At 38.1% G+C, this 22,229-nt stretch overlaps 1 long non-coding RNA gene across 1 annotated transcript; it reads right to left on the minus strand.

The window, feature by feature from the left end:
* Positions 1-273: 273 nt before the first annotated feature.
* Positions 274-21,544, minus strand: LOC125614064. Its single transcript, XR_007344709.1, has 3 exons — positions 21,404-21,544; positions 18,006-18,008; positions 274-308 (listed from the first exon to the last, which is right to left on the minus strand). It is a non-coding gene; the product is annotated as an uncharacterized LOC125614064 (long non-coding RNA).
* Positions 21,545-22,229: the final 685 nt, after the last annotated feature.

The following is a 22,229-nucleotide window of genomic DNA, read 5'->3' on the forward strand; positions in this document are numbered from 1 at the left end:
TATGATAATATCATCTGCAGACAGAGGCAGTTTGACTTTTTTTCTTTTTGAATCTCCTTTATTTCCCTTTCTTGCCTAATTGCTGTGGCTGAAGTTTCAAGGACAATATTGAATAGGAGTGGTAAGAGTGGACATCCTTTCATGTTCCTGATTTTAGAGAAAATCCTTTCAGGTTTTCCCTATTCATTTCAATGTTGGCATTGGGTTTCTCATATATGGCAAGTTCCTTCTATCCCTGGTCCCTTCAGTATTTTTATCATGAATGCATGTTGGTGTGGCTGAGTTCCTGTAGTATGCTGTTTTTAAGTCTTTGGGGTATAGACCAAGGAGAGGGATAACTGGATCAAATGGTGGTTCCATTCTCAGATTTCCAAGAAATCTCCATACTGCTTTCCATATTAGCTGCACCAATTTGCAGTCCCACCAGCAATGTATGAGTGTACCTTTTCCCCCCACATCCTCACCAACACTTATTGTTGTTTGTCTTCATAATAGCTGCCATTCTGACTGGAGTGAGATGATATCTTAGAGTAGTTTTGATTTGCATTTCTCTAATTGCTAGAGATAATGAATAGTTTTTCATATATTTGTTGATTGTATATCCTCTTCTAAGAAGTGTCTGTTCAGGTCCTTGGCCCATTTATTGATTGGGTTATTTGTTTTTTGGTGCCTAGCTTTTAAAAGAGATGAGTGCTCTATCTGATGTGTGAGGGGTAAAAATTTGCTTCCAAGTTGTAGGTACTCTGTTCACCCCACAGATTGTTTCTTTTGCTGATAAGAAACTTTTTAGTTTGATTCCATCCCATTTTTTGATTCTTGGTTTTAATTCTTGTGCTATAGGAGTTTTATTAAGGAAGTTGGGGCCACATCAATGCTACTAGCAGCACAATTCACAATAGATAAACTGTGGAGCCAACCTAGATGCCCTTCAGTGGATAAATGGATAAAAAAATGTGGCATGTATACACAATGGAATTTTACTCAGCAATCAAACAGAACAAAAATCATAGCATTTGCAGATAAATGGATGGCGTTGGAGAAGATAGTGCTAAGTGAAGTTAGCCAACACCCCCAAAACAAATGTCAAGTGTTTTCTCTGATATAAGGAGGCTGACTCATAGTTAGGTAGGGAGGGGGAGCATGGGAGGAATAGATGAATTCTAGATAGGGCAGAGGGGTAGGAGGGGAAGGGAGGGGGCAGGGGATTAGCAAGGATGGTGGAATGTGATAGACATCATTGTCCAAAGTACATGTATGAAGACACGAATTGGTGTCAACACACTTTATATACAACCAGAGATATAAAAAATTGTGCTGCATATGTATAATAAGAATTGTAATGCATTTCACTGGTCATTTATTTTTTGAAAAAAAAAACAATAAAAAATAAACCACATAGAATTTTATATTAGCAATAAAAAAGAATGCATATTGAATTTTTTCAAAGGATTTTTTTCACATCTCTTGAGATTTATCCTTGAGTTTATTTATGTGGTAGATTATGTTTATTGATTTGCATATATTGAATCATCCTTAAACCCCTGATATGAAACCATCTTGATCACAATATACAATGTTCTTAATGTGTTAATGAATTTGATTTGCTCATATTTTACTAAAGATTTTTGTATCCATGTTCATCAAGGTTTATAGTTTTCTTCCCTTGAAGTTTTCTTATTTTATTTTCATGTCAGGGTTTACTGGTTCATAAAATGAGTTTGGGAATGTTCCTTTCCTTTCTGTTTCATCTAATAATTTGAGGAATGTTGGCATTTGTTCTTATTTAAAGCTCAGGCAGAATTCAGCTGAGAATCTATCTGGTCCAGGCTTTTCATTGTTGAAAGTCTTTTTATTAATGTGTCAATATTATTGCTTGCTATTTGTCTGCTTAGATTTTTCTGTATCCTCTTGGTTCAATTTTGGTATGTTGTATGCGTCTAAAAAGTATCTATTTTTTCTAGATTTTTCAATTTACTTTCAATTTATTGGGATATATGCTTTCAAATTAATCTTAATGACACTCTGAATTTCTTAAGAAATTTTATATTTACATTTTTGTTTCTTATTGAGTCTTTCTCTTTTTTTGTTATTTGAGCTAAGAAATTATCAATCTTATTTATCTTTTCAGAGAATGAATTCTTCATTTTATATTTCCTTCTTATGTTTTTTTAGACTGTATTTTATCTCTGACATTTGAGAATGGCTTGTTCTTATTTATATAAGATCTCAGGATACATGAGCATTAAATGTATTTTGACTCATCCTGATTTTTTAATGTAGGCACTCATAGCTATAATCTTTCTACACACAACTGCCTTAACTGTGTCCTAGAGATTTTGGTATGTTGTATTTCTATTTTTATTTGATTTTTAGAATTTTTTAGTTTCTTCTCGAAATCCATTAAATCATTAAATCCATTAAATCACTAATCATTAAAGTATATTGTTCAATCTCCATATTTTTGTACAGTTTCCATGGTTTTCTTCTTGTTGTTGATATATAATTTTATTCCATTATTATTGCAATATGATACATGGAATTATTTCAACTTTTTCATATTTGTTAACACTTGCTTTGTTGCCTAAAACATAATCTGTTTTGGAGAAACCTGAAAAGAAAGTGTATTTAGCTGTTGTTTGATGAAATATTCTGTAATATATTTTTTAATCCATCTGATTTACAGTTTGATTTAACTATGTAGTATCTTTGTTGATTTTGTGTCTAGATGACCTTTTAGAGAGATATATTGGAATCATCTGATATTATTATATTATGGCCTATATGAAACTTTATAGTGCATGGTGTTTTATGTCATTAGGTGCACCAATGTTTGGGGGCATACATGTTTACTATCTTTTTATTTTCTTGTTGGAGTGTTCCCTTTACCAGTATGTGGTGACTTTCTTTTTTCTCCTCTTAACTAATTTTGCTTGAAATCTTCTTTGTTTTCAGGTTTCATTTACATGCAATGTCATTTTTCATTCTTTTACATTCAGCCTGTGAATAGCTTTGACCATAGATGTGTTTCTTGCTGGCAAAATAATTGGGTCATTTTTTTTTCTTTTTTTAGTTCAGTCTTATGATATCGGTCTTTTATTTGGAGAAATGAGACCATTTATATTCAGTGTTATTATAGGGAAAGATGTGTTGCTTCTTGCCATTTTGATTTACATTTAATGTTAGTTTCTATCCTAACTATTACATTTTATCCACTTTTCTAATGGAATTTATTCTTATTCAAAATCTCTGGATTGTTTTTAATTTTCTTCTATGTATGCTGGCATAGCAGTAGTAAAGCATTTCTTTTATTATGCTCATCTTGGTAGGTTTTTATTTCTTCTTCATTTCTGATACTATGATTCTTATTGTTTATTGGATACAGCCATGGTTGGCTGTTAGTTTTTTTTCAGGACTTTAAATACAATGTTCCAAGCCTTCCAATTTCTGTTGAAAAATTTGATGTTAAGCTGATTGTTTTTTCTCTAAATGTGACCTGGCTTTTAAAATTCTAGTAGCTTTTAAAATCCTGCTTTGAACTGAAATTTTGGCATTGTAATTATAACAGGGCGTGAAGAACTTCTTTTCTAGTCTGGTCTATTTGAGAGTCTAAATGCTTCTAGGATCAGAAGGTTCATTCCATTCCCAAAGCTTAAGGATTTTTTTTTTTGCTATTATATAACTTCCATGATCCTGTATCTCTGATCTTTCTTCAATGTCTGTGTACATTAAGTTTGGTTTCTTAGTGTTGTTTCAGAGTTCTAAATTATGATTATAGAGTTTTTAATTTTTTTCTTTAATAGTGCCTGAATGCTCAAGGATGTCCACCTGATCTTCAAGCTCTGAAATTCCATCTTCTACTTAATGTAATGTACTAGAAACACATTCATTTCAGTTTTTGATTTGATTGATTTTGTCATCTAAAAAGAAGTTTGGGCAATTATATTCTCTAGCCCCAATTAAATTCAAATAAATAGATGGCTGCAAGGAAAATTCAGGTATCAGTTCTTCTCTCTTAAATATCAAAATTAGAATTCCAAATGTGTTGATAAAGTAAATAGTTTTTACCAATCTGAAAATCAATTTCTCATGTCATAGTGAAATCTCTAAGCCCTTTTCAATTTGCTTAGCCCTTTGAAGATTCAGGAGGCTTATTTGTTTCTTATTATTATTCTCTTAAATGTCTTACTATGTTCATTATTGCTTTTTGTTTTTCTGCCCCCATGATGACTTTTACTTTTGTTCATATTCTGGATACTGTACACAGTCCAACAGGTGAAGAGAATTAAAGTGAATGGAGATTGAATTATTTTGACCAAAGTTACATGTTACATCTGTAAGGCATTATTTACAATGGAACTTTTCCACATACAAGGGATTTCTAGCAAAGTCCATCTCACTGAATGGCTCTCTCAAAAGTCTCAGCATTATTCATTGTGCACACATAGTGCAATGGTCTTATATTAATGTTCTGCTTTCTCTTCTCTGCTATGGTTATTAATGACAGACTTGCATTTTTTTAATACACGACAGCAGAATGCATTACAATTCTTATTACACATATAGAGTACAATTTTTCATATCTTTGTATATAGAGTATATTCATGCCAATTCATGCCTTTATACATCTACTTTGTTTTATTTTGCATTACAATTCTCATTACACATATATACCACAGCATGTAGATTTCTTTTTTTATTGTTTAATTTGTTCTAATTAGTTATACATTACAGTAGAATGCATTTTGAAATATTGTACACAAATGGAGCACTATTTAAAATATTATTTTTAGCATCAAAATCTAGTCTTCTGTCTGTGCTTGTTCTTAACATGGTCCTTCATTGTGCAAGTGACAGCTGAAGACAGAGCTTTCACCAATAACTTGACTATTGATTAAACACCTCTGTACTGGAGAGATATAAGAGCATAATGGCAGAAAAGGTGTTTCAGATATAATAAGCTTAAGTGGCAAATGAGGGTTACTTTGCCTAGTAGCTATGGCTCTTTTTCAATAAGAGCAGTTTACTAGTTTTCTTGGGGAGCCATAGAAAAGTACCACAAACTGGAGGCTTATGCCACAGAAATTGTTTTCTCAAATTTCCCCTTTTTATAGAGACACAGTCATATTGAATTGGGGTCTACCCAATGTCCTCATCTTAGCTTATCTCTAAAATCTCTGTTTCTTTATGAGGTCATATATGTTGGTACTGTGTTAAGATGTCACAATCTTCTGGGGGGAATAAAGTTCAACCCATAACAAGTTACATATTGCTCTACTCTTTAAATGTTGTCAAATATTATAAAGCCCCTTCTTGCTGGTTGCTCTAATGACTACATAACTACTTGTTCTAATTGATCTTGCTGACTTTGTCAGCAAGAATGTTTTTCTTGCCTGAATTTCTTCTTCTTCTTTTTTTAATTTTCTGTCAATGACTTTGCTAAGAAATGATTCCCCATTTCTGTTCTTAATCTTCTTGGTCTCTGTAATATATACTTTTCTCCTCTTTTTAATTTTGCATTTTCATAATCTTTCAGTGTTTCCACGTTAGATATTACTTCTCAGTCCTTGGAGTTTTGTTGTTGTTTTTATCTTTTCCATCTCACAAATCCTCTTAACCATTATCTGAGCTTGGAAACACTCTAAACACAGAAATACATTTTAAATAGAAAAAAAAAAAACAGTAAAGTTTTGTACTAAAAAGAGAGACAAATCATCACTGGGAGTCATTCAGCACATTCTTTATTAACATTTCCTGTTGTGATGTTGTTTAAATGGGAAGCATTTGAAAGCTGTTAGATCATCAATGCGCATATATATACATATGACATTCACAACTCTGCACTTTTCTGCATGTAACCCTCCAACAGCATCCTGTGTTCATGGCACCCTGCATCAGCCTGGCTCCCTGGACCTCTTTCAGTGGTTTACCTTCATCCAATGAGAGACACTTCTGGGGAGAGGAGGGATAAAGGGGAAAGAGGCCAGGGTGTTCATTCCCTGACCTCTGTGGTCCTGCTTGGAGACAGCCCTGGCAGAGGCTGAGTTCTGAGCCCACTGCTGAGGTGGCAGCAATTCTTCCATGACAGCTTCAGGCTAAGGTCTAGGAGCATGCTTCTCCCTGTCACTCACACCTGATGTGCAGACTAGACTCCTTTTAGGTGTTACTGGTCCATGAATGAACTCCTCATCTCTGCCCACATCTCTATGAGCTGTCTCTGCCTCAAAAGCCCTTCATCAACCCCTCTGTGTGTGCTATGTATTCAAAGGTGGGTGGATTCTGGCTTAAAATTTGAATACAGTCTTCTTTCTTTTCCTATGAACCTTGGAAGGTTAACAAACAGTCTCTGAGAAAGCACTTGCCTTTCAACCAATTGTGACAATGCCCATGAAAGACCATTTTCATTCAGAAAATGGTTCTTTATGGGTCAATTTATACTTTTCTAGAATGTTCACGTTATATGGAGATAAAGATGCTTTTTTTTTAGTTCAGTTAGAGCACCAGCATTTATTGAGCACACTGGAAGGCAAGGCACTGAGCCATATTGTGAGAATGTAAAGGCAAATATTATATGGGCTTGGCCTTGAGGATGCCTTATCTGTACTGGGGCCAGATGTTTATTTAGACATAAACATCACCCACATCAGAGTGTTTTGCAGTGGCTGATTCCACCTGTACTCATAGGCTGGTGTTCAATAGCTCAAACCAGTGTGACTGTGTGTACTGGTTGGTGAAGAGTACTGAATGCCCCCCTCCTTCCCGCTGCTGCCAGCCTGTCCCTGCCTCTCTTCTGACACTGTCTGCACCTCCCTGTTTTCCTGGAAGCTGAAGCCCTCTGGGTCAACTCCAGCTCTGTGGCAGGGTATGTGCTATTCTGGTGGTTAAGTTTTTAAATATCATTAGTGAATACTGCTCTTAAACTTTTGACATTTTGGACTTAATTTGGATTTTGCAAATTTGTTCATTCATTATCTTGACTACTACTTTTTGGCATCCCTTGAGTTTTCCACTCCATTTTTATCTTCTTTACTGTGGAACTGGCCCATTTGTACCCATTCTGGCATTCAGTTTTCAAATTGTTAAAGCTGTTATGTCATAAAAGTATTAAAATAATAAGAGTGGTGCCAGGTGCTGCTGGACACAGGGACAGACTCATGTGAGGCCCCATATTCCAGGGACATATTGCAGAGATTGCCATTGGGAAAGGCAGAGTCCACTTTCTATTCCTCTCTGCAGAAAGGGATGTGTAGTAGGTAGCTTGGGCTGCCGTAACATAGTGCCATGAAAAGAGTCACTTGAAAAATAGAAATTATTGACTCACAGTTCTGGAGGTTGAAAGGCTGAGATCCAGATGTCATTAGGATGTTTTCATCTGAGAATTTTCTCCCTGGATTCTGTATGCTGTCTTCTTCTATGTGTTCACATGGTCCTTCATCTTATGTGTCTTTGCCCTAATCTCCCCCTTTTTATGTAGGTGTGTGTGTGTGTGTGTGTGTGTGTGTGTATGAAAGAGAGAGAATTTATTATTATCATATATTTATTGTATAAATTAATGGGTTTCATTGTGTCATTTTCATACATGCATGCATAATACATTGACCTTCCTTTCCACCCTTATTACCCTCCCCTCTCCCTACTATCTGCTTCTGGGTTTCGAATGGTTCTTCTTTCTGCATATCTGTTTTGGTTTTTAGTTTTCACATATGAGAGAAAACATGCAATCCTTGCCTCACTGTGTCTGAATTATTTCATTTAACAAGATCCAATTCTGTTTTCCTATAAACAGAAGGATTTCATTTTTTCTTTGAATAATTCTTCATCATATGTGTGTATACATATGATGAAATACACACACTATATTTGCTTTATTCATGCATCTGTTGACAGGGACCTCAGCTGAGTCCATATCTTACCAATTGTAAATAATGTTGCAATAAACATAGTCATTCAAGTGTCTTTTTTATTTGTGGATTTCATTTCCTTTGAATAAATACCCAGCAGTGGTATAGCTAGGTCATATGGTAATTCTATTTTAATTTTCTAAGGAATAGCCATACTGTTTTCTGTAGATGTTGTACTAATTTGCCAACATTGCATATGATTCTGTTTACTCCATATCCTCACCAGTTACTTTTTAAAATAATCCAACTGGAATAACCATCTTACCCCACTGGGTAAGATGTAATCTCCTTGTAGGTTTGATTTGCATCTGTGATAGCTAAAGATGTTGAGCATTTTCACTTATATTTATTGGCAATTTGCATTTCTTCTTTTGAGAAGTGTCTATTCAGGTTCATTGGTCCATTTTTATTATATGACTTGATTTTTGGTTGTTATGTTTTTGCTGTATTCGTCTTCTGTCAGACAGACCACTATAAGATATTGTGGTGCTTCTAGCATTGCTCTTTTTGTTCAAAATACTTTAGATATTTTCAATCTTGTTTGCTTACATATGAATTTTAGAATTTTTTCCCAAATCTATGGAGAATCTCATTAGTATTTTGTTGAGGATTGCAGTGAATTGTAGATTACTTTGGGTAGTATAGCCTTTTTTAATAGTAATTCTCCTGATTCATGAATATAGTAGGTGTTTCCAACCTCTAGTGTATGTTCTTCAGTACTTTAATTTGCATTGTAGAAGATTTTTACATTCTCAGGTTTTTTCCTAGGTATTTCTTCTTCTTCTTTTCCTTTTTCTCCTCCTCCCACTTTCCCTTCCTTTTTCTCCTCCTCCTCTTCATTGCTATAATAAGATTACTTTCCTGATTACTTTCTCAGAGAATTCATTATTGATGTAGACAAAAGTGACTGATTTTTGCATGCTAATATTGAATCCTAATTCACTGAGTTTGTTTACCAGTTCTAAGTCTTTTGATGGATTTTTTTTTCTGATTTTCTAGGTGCACAATCATAGCAGCAAACTGGGATAATTTGACTTTCAACTTTATTGTTTGTAAAACATTCACTTTCTCTTGACTAATTTCTCTGGTTAAAATTTCTGGTACTATGTTGAATAAGGTTCGTGAGAGTGGGCATCTTTGTCTTGTTTCTGATCTTAGAGGAAGTGCTTTCAGCTTTTCTCAGTTTAGTATGATGTGCAGCTTTACAATGTTGAGAAATGATCCCATCATGTGTAATTTATTCAGGGCTTTTATAAAAATGAGAATGCTAAATTTTTTCAAAGGATTTTTTTGCATCTATTAAGATAATCATGTGATTTTTATCCTTGATTTTATTTGTGTTCTTTATTACATTTATTGATTTGTGTTTATTGAACCAATCCTGCATCCTTGGAATGAAACAAGCTCAATCATGGCATTATCTTTTTTTATGGCATTATCTTTTTAAGAGCTATTAAATTAAATCTGAAAGTACTTTATTGAAGACTTTAGTATCTATATTTATCAGAGATATTGGTCTATAACTGTCTTTCTATTGTGTCCTTTATAGATTTTGTTATCAAGATAATACTGACTTCATAGAATGAGTTTTAAAGCTTTCTTTCCCTGTTTTATGAGTCAATTTGAGCAGCATTGTTGTTAATTCTTAAAAAATTTGGTAAAATTTAACAATGATTCCATCTTGTCCTAGGATCACTTTTTTTCTTCTTTTAATCTGAAAACTTCTTATTACTGCTTCAATATTGTTTCTTGTCATCAATATATTCAGGTATTTTATATCCTCTTTGTTGAATTTTGGTAAGTTATATGTGTTCATAAATTTTCCCATTTCTTCTGGATTTTCTAATTTATTAGGCACAGAGTTTTTCAAACTTTCCCTGATGATCATTGGAACTTCACTCTTATCTATTTTTAAGACTCCTTTTTTAAGTTTAACTTTATTTCCTTGGTCCTTCTCTTTCTTTTTGTCAGTTTAGGCAAGGGTTTGTCAATATTATTGTTTCAAAGAACCAACTGTTTGTTGTATTGATGCTTTATATTATTCTTTTAGTCTCTAATTGATTTTTTTCTCTGATCTTTACTAATTCTTTTCTTCCATGGATTTTGGATTTTTTTCTGTCAGACATTATGATGAATCATGACATTATTAATTTGAGTTCTATTTTTATTTTTTGATATAGGCATTCATTGCTAAACTTGCTTATTAGCACTGCTTTCCCTGTTCTGGTATGTTGTGGTTTCATTTCATTTGATTCAAGGAGTTTTAAATTTTCCCCTCCTGATTTCTTCTATAATCTACTGTTCATTTAATAGTGTGTTGGCTCAATTTCCATGTGTATGTGTGATTTCTGCAGTTATTTCTAGTTTCTTTTTATTGTGATCAGATAAAATACAAGAAATGATTTAATTTTTATTTTTTTAGTTATACAGTATCTTTATTTTGTTTATTTATTTTTATGTGATGCTGAGGATTGAACCCAGGAACTCACATGTGCAAGGCAAGCACTCTATCACTGAACCACAACCCCAGCCCAAGAAATGATTTCATTTAAAAACGTTTGTTAGGAGTTGATCCATAACCTAATATAAGGTCTATTCTGGAAAACATATTTGGGGCTGAAGAAAATAATGTGTATTTTGCAACTGTTGGATGTAATATTTTGTAGATGTGTGTTAAGTCCACTTAACCTATAGTATAATGTAAACCTCATGTTTCTTTGTTGAATTTTTTTTTGGTCTGGATGATGTATTTATTATGGCCTATGTTTCCATTCATCTATAATTATGTTTGTTTTTAAAAATTGGGTGCTCCAAGACTTATTGCTAATGCATTTATAATGATTATATCTTTGTGATGAATTGTTCCCTTGATCAATGTATAGTGACTTTATTTTCTCTTCTGATTTTGTTTTAAAGTCTGTTTTTTCAATTATAAATATAGCTACTCCTTTTTGCTTTTGGATTCCCTTTACTTGGAACATCATTTTCCACCCTTTCACTATCACTGTGTGTATATCTTTGCACATGAGGTAAGTTTTCTTGTAGGTAGCATTTTGTTCGTTCATATTTTTTAATCCATTTAGCCAATCTACATCTTTTATATGGGAAATTAATAACATTTACACTCAGGGTGCTAATCAAAATGTATGTACTTGTTCCTGTCATTTTGTTCCTTTTTCTTCTGGTGGTTTTGAATATTACATGTTTTATGTCTTCCTGTTTTATTCATCTTAGATGGTTTATGATTTTGATAATGTATGATTCTATATTATTTCTCATGTCTACTCCTCTAGTGGGATTCACTTTGTCACATTTGCTGATGATTTTATCTTCCTCCTCTTCTGGGTATAGTATTACCTTTTGTATTATCTTAGCTGTTCATTACTGTTGACACAATACCTGAGAAAACTCTTAAAAAAAGAAAGATTTATTTTGCCTCATGGTTACAGAGGTTTCATTTTGTGATGGGCCAGCTCCATTCCTTTGTGCCTAAGGTGAGGCAGAACATCATGATGGGCTTGACAGACGGGCTTCCCAGCTCTGGCAATTTGGAACCAGAGAGAGGGACAGGAAGGGGCTGGTGACAAGACATATTCCATAAGGTCCTGCCCCCAAGGATCCACTCCTTTTAACTAGACCCCACTTCCTACAGTTTCTACTACCTCCCAGTAACCCACTCATATTATGAAGCCATCCATGGATTAATCCACTTAGGAGATCAGAGTCCTCATGATTCAATCATTTCCTAAAAGCCCCACTTCTGAATATTATTGCACCTTGGACCAAGCCATAGAGTATGAGCCTTAGGGGACATTCTGGATCCAAATCATCACAAGTATCTTCAATGATGCTGGTCTAGTGGTCATGCATTCCCTTAATTTATTCTTAATCAAGGTCTTTATCTCCCCTGTTTTCTTGAAGACTAATACTGGGTAGTGCAGTCTTATTTGGCATGCCCCTACAAATAAGGCGCATGCCAAATAAGACTGCATTACCCAGTATTTTCTTTTTAAAGATCACCAGTCAGAATCGATTATAATCAATCATATGGACCCCATTTTACCTTAATTACTTCTTTAAAGGTCCTGTTGCCAAATAAAGACCCATTCTGAAGTATTGGTGATTGAGACCACTATGAATTTGGGGGCACATAACTCAACCATAATAGGCAGGTGTGGAGAGTTTGGTTGTCTCTGGTGAGCATCAGGGACCTCAGTGCCACCACAGTGTTTGTAGCAGGGGGTGCTCATGGGGCCTGTGGATGAGAATGGGGTGGCATGGCTGTAGAAATTCTGCCTTTGTTTCCACAACAAGTGATGATAAGTGACCTCATGCATGAGTCAATCAGTAAACAGCCCAAGGACAACCAGAGTCTCTAGGACTAGTCAAATGGTAGATTGCTTGATAAAAGTGAATAGTGTTGTTTACATTATTACTATCATATATAGACTATAAATTCAAAATCCAAAGTGGTTGTGCAGAATATTATGAATTATGAGTCCATGTGACATAACCTAGAAAACAATACTAGTTGATGTCACTCCTTGAAGGTAAGTACTGATTTAATTCACCCACTGAAGTCAATTTGATGTTTGTAGTCATGTTGTGAGAGTGATAGATATTTTAAATATGTGACCAGTTTGGAGACATGTCTAGAAGCTTAAACACACATTGCTTCCCATCTCTCTACATCAGGCAACCACACCAACATCAATCATCCCAAAAGGATGTGATGAAATCTCACTCAGTGTATCTTGTCAACACTGTTGAATAAAATGGGGTTGTTTTGCATTTTTCTACCAATTGGCCAAGACGGAACCAAGGTCAATGTGGGTACAGGTCTATGGGGAATGAAAGAAGCAAGAATGATGTGATAGGTTTGTCTTAAGTAAAATGTGTACAATTAAAAGTGCTGTCCTCAGGGATGGGGTTATAACTCAGTGGTAAAGCACTTGCTTTGCACATGTGAGGCACTGGGTCAATCCTCAGCATCATATAAAAATAAATAAATAAAATATTGTGTCTGTATTTTAAAAAATTGCTGTCTTCAATTCTGAGATTATGCCTTTCTTAAATTTTGCATTAAAATTCACTTACTTTTAAGAAATCAATGTCATAAATTTAGTTTGAAGTCTTTAACTTTCTGTTTATTATAAATATTTTTACTACTTGGTCAAGGCAAAACAAAGAAAATACATCACACCTTGTTTTGGGAATGTCAAGTGTTTTGTTTATTTAGAGGCTCCATAAATGTATAAAGTTGAAGATTATTCCTGTAGAGCAGCATTTCCTGGGCCCCAGAGCAGTTCCAGGAGCTGTGCAGTACAGGCAGCTTATGTGGGGACCTGTGTGTGCATATCAAGCAGAAGAGGGGTACCTCCCTGGCTCTTGGCAGTCCAGGTCCCTGTGGATTCTGGGTCTGCAGTGAGGGGAGCATCCTCAATGCAGAAGGTCTGAAGTGGGAGGGACTCTGAAATTATTCCCTCTTTGCAGAGAATGATGATCCCAGCTGTGGGTGTCCCTCTATAGGACTTTCTGATAACATGTCTAGGTATAATTGAATAACCTGAATGACTTTGTGGCTTATGAAGGTTCCTGCCAGGAACCTACAGACTATGATGGGAATAGTAGGACTCTGATAGATATTTTGCTCTTGCAGGTGCAATTCATCTGCCAATTGACTAGTAAGACCAATTGTAAACTAATCATGGCTGCAAGAAATGAGGCATTTCCAAGAGGACCTTGGAAATACATTTATTTTCCTGACAGTAGCAGGGAACTTTCTCTGAGGGTCATAGCAGAGCCATTCAGAACAGAGGCTTTTATTTGTATTAAATGCTGAGCAATACCCTTTTTTAAAATAACATGCTGTGATTTATATAATATCAACTGTTAACCCTCTTTATTTGATGTCCTCATCTATGGATTCAACTAACCTCAAATCAAAAATATTGAGAAAGAATAATTTGTTGTATTGAACACATAGACTTTCCCCCTTGCTATTATTACCTTTGCAGTACTGTATAACAGCTATTTCCCTGGGCCAGAGCCCATGGGAAACATGAAGGTGCAGGGCATGAGGCCCCCCAGAGCATCTGAATTTCCACACACTGGGAATATACCTTCTGTGCACTGTGACTGTGGTACTTGGGTTGGGGAGCATCTTGATTTGGGGTCTCTTGAAGCAGTGACTGAGACTAAATTCTGACCTGCTTGGAGGTGCCCTCTCTCTCAGATAGGGTGCTCAGGGTGCATTGGAATATTCCTGGAGAGGGGTCCTGACTGGCACTCTGTAACTAATTCACTGATAGTGAGCCTGTGGCTGAGGTGATAATGATGGCCCACAGGTATCACTAACCAGACACAGTGCCCACCATTTTGCATTAATTAAGTAAAATTCCATGTAGTTAGGATTCAGATGTGGAAATAAGAAGAAGTTTGCCCTGAAGCACACAGTGGGTGTGTGAGGAGGGGAATGGGGGGGTGCTCAAATCTGCCAGCATGGCCTCTTCTCCTAACTCATTATGGGTTTATGGACCCTTTGAGAGTGTAGCCAGGACTCCTGACCCTACAAATATGCTCATGAGGACCTTGGCAAGGACTGGTGTTTCCCTAACTCTAAATGCAGAAAACAGGTCACTTTGCTCACCCATGGAGCAGCTCCTGGGGCAGGTGGTTGTTACTTGTTCTCTACCTTCCATGGGATAATCCACAGTTCTCCATGGAAAGGACAAACCTTCTGTTTGTGGGGAACACATACACTCTAAAGCTGAGAGATGTCTGGATTTCTATTTAACAAAGCATGGGAAATCTTCAGTTGTCCTCATGAACAATATTAATCAACAGAGAGAAGCAGACATTTCAGGAGCACCCTTTCATCAGCTGCTTGTTAACATCTTATCATGAAAAGCCCCTCATGCAAAAGAGAACTGTGCAAGGACTCACTCCTGCCCTAGGGGAATGTGGGGTGTGTCATCCACACCCAGGGAGGTGCTAGCCCTGTGCAGGTATCCTTGGCTGCATCGGATGGAAGAGAATGGAAGGGAGAAACTTCCATTTCACTGGGCTGTGTGGTTTCATTATTCTTTCTTGTAAAGGAAAAAGAAACATTTTTCAATAAACTTGAAATCCATGGCACCACTAAAAGCGGAGGGAAGGTGCAGGGCAGATAATCTTTTTAAATAGAAAATGTGCCTTACCTCTGCATAATTTTAATTATGAGAATTGTTGTTAGAGAACTTGATCATGATGTGTTATTGAAAGAAAATTCTAAGAAAATCATATTCATTACACATATAAGTTTTGTTATATGTGTAATGAATATGATTTTCTTAAAATCTGTTACCTACATTATTTCAGGAAATATTTTTGAAAAGTATTTTGTTAATTGGAATCAATCCCATTGGCATTATTAAGTAAACATTAATAAAGTGGGATAAAATATATTTAGGTTATTTTTGTTTTCCCATTATCACTTTATTCATGAATTTTAGTAGGTTAGCAAGATAAAGACAATCAGAATGTTCACCTTTCTCACAATCATGGTCACTATCACAACTCAGTAATTTATGGAAATTTCATTTTTTAAAAAATTTATGTCCATAACAACTGTGGGTCAGAGCAGAGGCCAGAAAAAACCTGTAAAGGAAGGACTTTTTCAGGTCTATACATGGAATCTGCAGTTTTTTTCTGTTAGGAGGCAATGGCATTACAAAGGAACAGAAGTTCCTGAAGGTTTTCCCAAGCAGAGAACATCATTTGGGGGGGCCGTGTTGACAGTGTCTCAGTGTTTCAGGGTTTTGGCTGGAGAACAAGGCTTGTGTAGACTCTCTTGTGTTTCAAATCCACTGAGAAGGAAGAAAAGATGTGGAGTATCTGTGGGAAATCACAGTGTCAGTTCTCTGTGGGAGCTTTGTGAAGTATCTGTGTGATGTCTTCATGTGGGTCTCTCAAAATCTGTGTAAAATCTGTATGAGGTCTCTGTGTTTCTATGAGATATCTCTGTACTATGTCTTTCTCTGTGGTGAGTTATTTATGGTGAGGAATCTGTAGGACATCTCTGTGGAGATGTTTCTCCAGGGTCTGGAACTCTGAGGGAGGTCTCTGTGAGGACCATGTGTCAGTGAAAGATTTTGGTAGGTCTGTTAGGTCTCTCCTGGTACAAGTCTCCATCAGAGGTCTCTCTGGGAAATCTGTGTTGGGGGTTCTGCGAGATATCTGCATGAGGACCCTGAAGTTGGCATTATTTCTGAGGATAGGTCCTTGGGTTTCTGTAACCACTGTGTTGGAGGTTCTGTGATGGTCTCTGGGACAGTTATTTATTTGGGTCTCTGAAGGGTTTATGTGGAAGGGTCTAACTTGTGTCTGACAGAGAATTCTGTGAAAAGTTTCTGTGGGGGTCTCATTGTGTCTCTGTGGGATCTCCTGATTTTTGGCATTACTGCCCTTCATAGATGACAGAGGTGAAGAGCAGAGGGCACAGTGACTTCCTCTCTCATGCTTCTGGATATCTCTCAGTGTCATTAATTGTGGCATTATCTCCTCAGGATCCTTGGGGCTAGCTCCTCTGCCTCTCTGGGCTCTGAGAGGACCCAAAGGGGCCAGATTCAAGGAACTAATTCTCTTCTAATATATTTGGTTTCTGGGTCTATTCTTGATGGTGGGCCCACCATGTGGTCTCTATGATCAATGAAGAGACAGGACTTGGCTCAGGAGTGGCCTGTAGGGCCTGTGACTGCACCAGGAGGGACTGTCTGACCCCACATATGTAGTAATGTGAGGCATCAGAGCAGTGTCATGCCTATATCATCTGCCTTCATGGCATCTCCTGCATAGGATTCTCCATCAGGGAACAAACAGGGCAGAGAGCCCTGGAGTGGCACCAGGGTGAGTGGCACATCCCCTTATGTCCATTTTGTCCTTTTCCCAGGCTGCTGTGCTTCATATCTACCTGTATGCCAAGCCCAAGCTACTCTGCTTCCTTTCCTGGCTCCATCATTTCTGATTCTCCATATCCCACTCTTTGCCCACTGTGCCCCACTGTAGATGGTTATTAACTAATTAATTAATTAATTTATTTATATTTTTTAACTGGGGATTGAACCCAGGGGCACTTAACCACCTGAGACCCAGCCCCAGCCCTTTTAAAATATATATATATATATATATATATATATTTAGAGACAGCATTTCTCTAAGTTTCTTTGGGCCTTGCTAAGTTGCTGAGGAGGGTTTTGAATTTGTGGTCCTCTTGCTTAAGCTGGGATTATAGGCATGCACCACTCTGGGAGTCTGGAGATTGTTTTTGTATCTACAGTTGGGCCCAAAGTGGGATCCAGTGGACCATGGACTTGGCCCTTAGCAGTCAACTCACAATTTCCACACCCACACATGGGGTGCTCCAAGTTTGATCCTGGCCAGTGCTCTTGAGTGTGAAGAAGCAGGGGCAGAGGCAGGTGACATGGCCATGTCATAGGACTGAACTGAGAGGGGCTTGTGGGACCCGTTTCCATGCCAGGATCTATCAGGCAAAGCAGGGTTCCTAAAGCAGACCTATGATCTCAGCTCCTCTGGAGGCTGAGGCAGGATGATACCAAGTTTAAGGCCAGTCTCATCAGCTTAAAGAGACCCTGCCTCAAACAAAACAAACAAACAAACAAAAAACAAACTAAAAGGGCTGAGGGTATAGCTCTATGGCAGAGAGCCATGGGTTCAATCCCCAGGACCACACACACACACACACACACACACACGTAAGGGATTAGACTTTCCCACCTCTGAAGTCAGGGCTAACACACCAAGCCCCTCCCTAACTTTCCTGTGCCCATTTTGTGGTATGTGAAGCCACCTGTCCCCACAGATGCCCAAAGTTCAAGGGAGGGGGATAGAAGGGAGTGAATTTGAGCCAGATCTTGGGGTGTGGTTTTTGTAGGGTTGCCTCATATGGCAAGTCTCCATTTTATTCTGTTATTTGTTTATGTAATGATCAAATAATGAATACATCTTACAGTGAGGGAATCTGGGTGAGAGTGGTTCTCAATGTCGCTTTCACCTCTCTGCTTGCCCTCTCTCTTCTAGAAACCACTGTGAGGAAGAGCAAATCCTGACCCTCTTTCCTATGCCTCACCACACAGCACAGACAGAAGACACTACCTCAAATGAAAAGAGCATGTATTAGGAAGAAATAGACATCTCTGTAGGAAGAGCCCTTAGCACACAGTGGATGTGGTCATGACAAAATACTTTTTCCTTCACATGGAATGAATTATTTCTTGGAGAAAAGATTTCCCAACAGAAAAGAAGTGAGAAACATGATGATATTCACCAGACAACAAACTTCTCTGAAGACAGCTGTGCCTGTGATGGTGGACACAATGGCCTAAGACACCTGCTTCCCTAGGTTTATGCTGGCAGGGGCTGGTGAGTGGTGCAGACACTCTGGGCATCATGGCTTGTTTGCTCTTCTTGTCACTGATCCATCTCTTTTTGGTTGGAAGGCTGTGGCCCTTGGACCAGCTTGATGACCACAGGCCAAATTACACATTACTCCCCTTTGCTCTGGGGAGGGTCCCTTATGGTCACAGGAATATCTACCAAGCAGGGTCTGGAATTACTCTTTGTGCAAATTATCCTTTGAGGCAGAAAGGTCATGCAGAAACCCCATTTTCTCCTCTATGATCCATGCAACAATAGTTATGAGTATCTGGGCATCAGCTGCCCCCTTGTCTATAAACTCTGTGCTTACTACTGACATGAGCATTGGGAAATGGCTGATGGGTATCTATTGTTTCAAGAAATATGCCATCCCCTTTCCTTTATTGAGGTGAATGCATTGCAGAAAATTTCTTACTCTGTTCCTGAAGTGTGTCTCTGAAGGAGCCTGTCCTTTCTCTGGAGGGAGGCTCAGAGGACTTGTCTGCACAGTGTCTCCTATTTTCTTGACCTGGGTAGGAGGCACACCCACCAGCATGGGAGGGCTTCTTTCCTGAAAACCTTCCTTCCTGCTGTCCTGACCTGGGCCACACACAGCCCTTTCTCTTGTCAGTGGAACCAAACATGTTTCTCTTATTCTTCCATGGGTCTTGCAAGTTTGGTATCTTGGGCTCTTGCATGTACTGGCTACTCTTTTTGCTGATTAGGAGATGACATATCCGCTGGGATGTTGACACACTGCTGATGGATATGTTTAAGAAGGTGGACAGAGTTTTCTGGGAAGGCAGGATGTCAAGAGAACAGTCCTGAAGGAACACACCAGTGTCACAGTCTTGAAGGATGATGCTAATGGCCACATCTTAAGGCTAGTCTTCTGGATCAGCCTCTGTTCTCAGTCAAGAATCTTCTAGGTCTTGGGAAATGGAACTTCAAAAGTGGGAGGGAATTTACTGGTCTCAGAACTCCTCAGATTCACATGAACAATTTGGGTGTTGGACATCTTGCGTTCTCATGGTGACTACCTCTTCAGAGGGCTCCTCCTCTGCCTTCTCTATCTCCCTGATGTCTTTGGCCTTTGAAGTTTGGGACTCTACATTGATCTAGTGTTGACATGTTGTGGCATGGGTCTTGTGAGCCTACACCCCACTCTCCAGTGGCTCATGCCTGCCCTATTTTGAGCTTGGACACAGCTCCATGCTTCCCCTCCCAGACTCCAGGACAGTATTGCTTTGCCAGGTTCTGCCCACAAGATACTAAGTGGGGGCACTGAGAAGGCAGGCTGCCCCCATGTCCAGTTGGAGGGCGTCTGAGGGTCCACAGTTGTCATCAGATGGAGTCCTGCACAGGGACTCAAGTGAGGGTCCAGGGAGAGGATTCTTCAGGGTGAGACCTTTCTGAGTGGGTTCTCCCAGGACCTTGGCATTGTGGATAAAGGAGTCAGCCCTAGAATCACAATAGGCTGATGAGGGAAGGGAAGACTATGTAAGGGCTGAGGCTTAAGACTTTCTCAATTTGAAGAGCTTTATGTGCTTGAGGACCTTGAAGGGCAGGCCCCTCTGTGCCTCACACAGAGACTTTTAATGTGTGCTACCAGCACCTGATGAGTGCCAGCATCCAGGAGGGATATAGTACAGGTAGGAAAGTACTCCCAGGAGAGAGGGCTCCTGAGAAGTGTTCCTACAGGTTTCCCAACCTTTCTAGGATGGTTCGTCCCCAGATTCCTTGTGAGTGTTTGAATTTTCAGGTGGTGCAGACACATGGTATGTTGCAAGCCTTGAATGACAACTGCCCACAGGAATGATGCCTCTTTGATCTACTCCAAATTCCTTCTTGCATGTACTTGCAAGGTATCTGTATGCTCTTATCCCGGTCTGTTGATGAATCATTTCCTGAGTCACTTTTTGAGAATCTGATCAAGTCTCTTCCTAACTTTGTCTCAGAGATGACTTCTAGAACCTTCATTGGGAAGCTGTTTTAGTATCATTCTCAGACTATGTCCCAGAACATTGCCCAAGTACTTTCCTACCTGTACTATTTCTGGGTTCCCTGCCCTTCTGGCTGCTATCATCTAGAATCATGGAGCTCCAGAAAGATCTATAATTATCCTTTACCATATCTATGCTTGGGAATTTTACCCTGGGCTCCATCGGGTCTGAAGATAGCTGGATCTTGTGGAATACTCCACACCAGTGCTGAGTGAACCTCTTCTCAAAGGTGTTACTCCAATTTCTTCTGGTGCTAATTACTGATAAAATAACTTGGGAGTCTGGCAGTGGACTTGTGTTTCTGGGAGGCAATGTGCTGGCTGTGAGTTATCTAAAGATTTCCTGAGATATTTTGCTCACATAAGGTAAATCTCTCATACTTTTTAGTTGCTTCTTCAAAAGGTGATGTTCTAAGTGTTAAACAGCGATTAAAACAGGATATTGCATCTCCTTCTTGGGTTGTAGGGTTGTGGGGCATAAAATGAAACAGGAACTATTCAGAAGTGAATGGCTGATGGAATTCGGAGAGAATGTTTGATGGCCCTTGTTCTTTTTTTAAAAAAAATTTAAATTGCTTTTATTTTTTTTAAATACATGACAGCGGAATGAGTCATAATTCTTATTAAACATATAGAACACAATTTTTCATATCTGTTTGTATATAAAGTATGATCACACCAATTCATGTCTTCATACATGTACTTTGGATAATGATGTCTATCACATTCCACCATCATTGCTAATCCCCTGCCCCCACCCTTCCTCTCCTATCCCTCTGCCCATGCTCCCTCTCCAAAACCCACTATGAGTCAGTCACCTTATATAAGAGAAAACATTCGCCATTTGTCTTTTTGGGATTGGCTAACTTCACTTAGTATTATCTTCTCCAACTGCATCCATTTACCTGCAAATGCTATGATTTTATTCTCTTTTTTATTGTGTATATATTGCCACATTTTTAATCCATTCATCTACCGAAGGGCATCTAGGTTGGCTCCACAGTTTAGCTATTGTGAATTGTGCTGCTGTAAACATTGATGTGGCTGTGTCCCTGTAGTATGCTGTTTCTCAGACTATACCTGACTATACTTGGGTATAGTCTTAGGAGAGGGAGCTGGATCAAATGTTGGTTCCACTCCCAGATTTCCAAGGAATCTCCATACGGCTTTCCATATTGGCTGCACCAATTTGTAGTCCTACCAGCAAAGTATGAGTGTACCTTTTCCCCCACATCCTCATCAATACTTATTGTTGTTTGTCTGCATAATAGCTGCCATTCTAATTGGAGTGAAATGGTATCTTAGAGTAGTTTTGATTTGCATTTCTCTAATTGCTATAGATGATGTACATTTTTTCAAATATTTGTTGATTGATTGAATATTCTTTTCTGAGAAGTGTCTGTTCATGTCCTTGACCCATTTGATTGGATTATTTTTTATTTTATTTATTTTTGGTGTTCAGCTTTTTGAGTTCTTTATAGACAGTATAGAATAGAGGACACAGAGACTCACCCACAGAATTACAATTATCTTATATTAGACAAAGGCGCCAAAAACATGCATTGGAGGAAAGATATCCTCTTCAACAAATGGTGCTGGGAAAACTGGAAATCCATATGCAACAAAATGACATTAAACCCCTATCTCTCACCAAGCACAAAACTCAACTCAAAGTGGATCAAGGACCTAGGAATTAATCCAAGAGACTTTGCGTCTAATAGAAGAAAAAGTAGGCCCTCATCTGTCGCGACCCCTCGCCGGCAAGGGAAAACACGACACAGGATTCTTCTTTCAGCAGTTTATTCAGGCCTTGATTCATGTATCATCTTCTAGTGACCCCCCACCGAGCGCCCAAGCACAGCCTAATAAAGCCTCCCGCATACCAATCTTAAGCTGCCTCGTGGACCTTTCTCATA

Source organism: Marmota marmota, unplaced genomic scaffold, assembly GCF_001458135.2.
Source record: "Marmota marmota marmota unplaced genomic scaffold, marMar, whole genome shotgun sequence".
NCBI classification, from domain to species: Eukaryota; Metazoa; Chordata; class Mammalia; order Rodentia; family Sciuridae; genus Marmota; species Marmota marmota.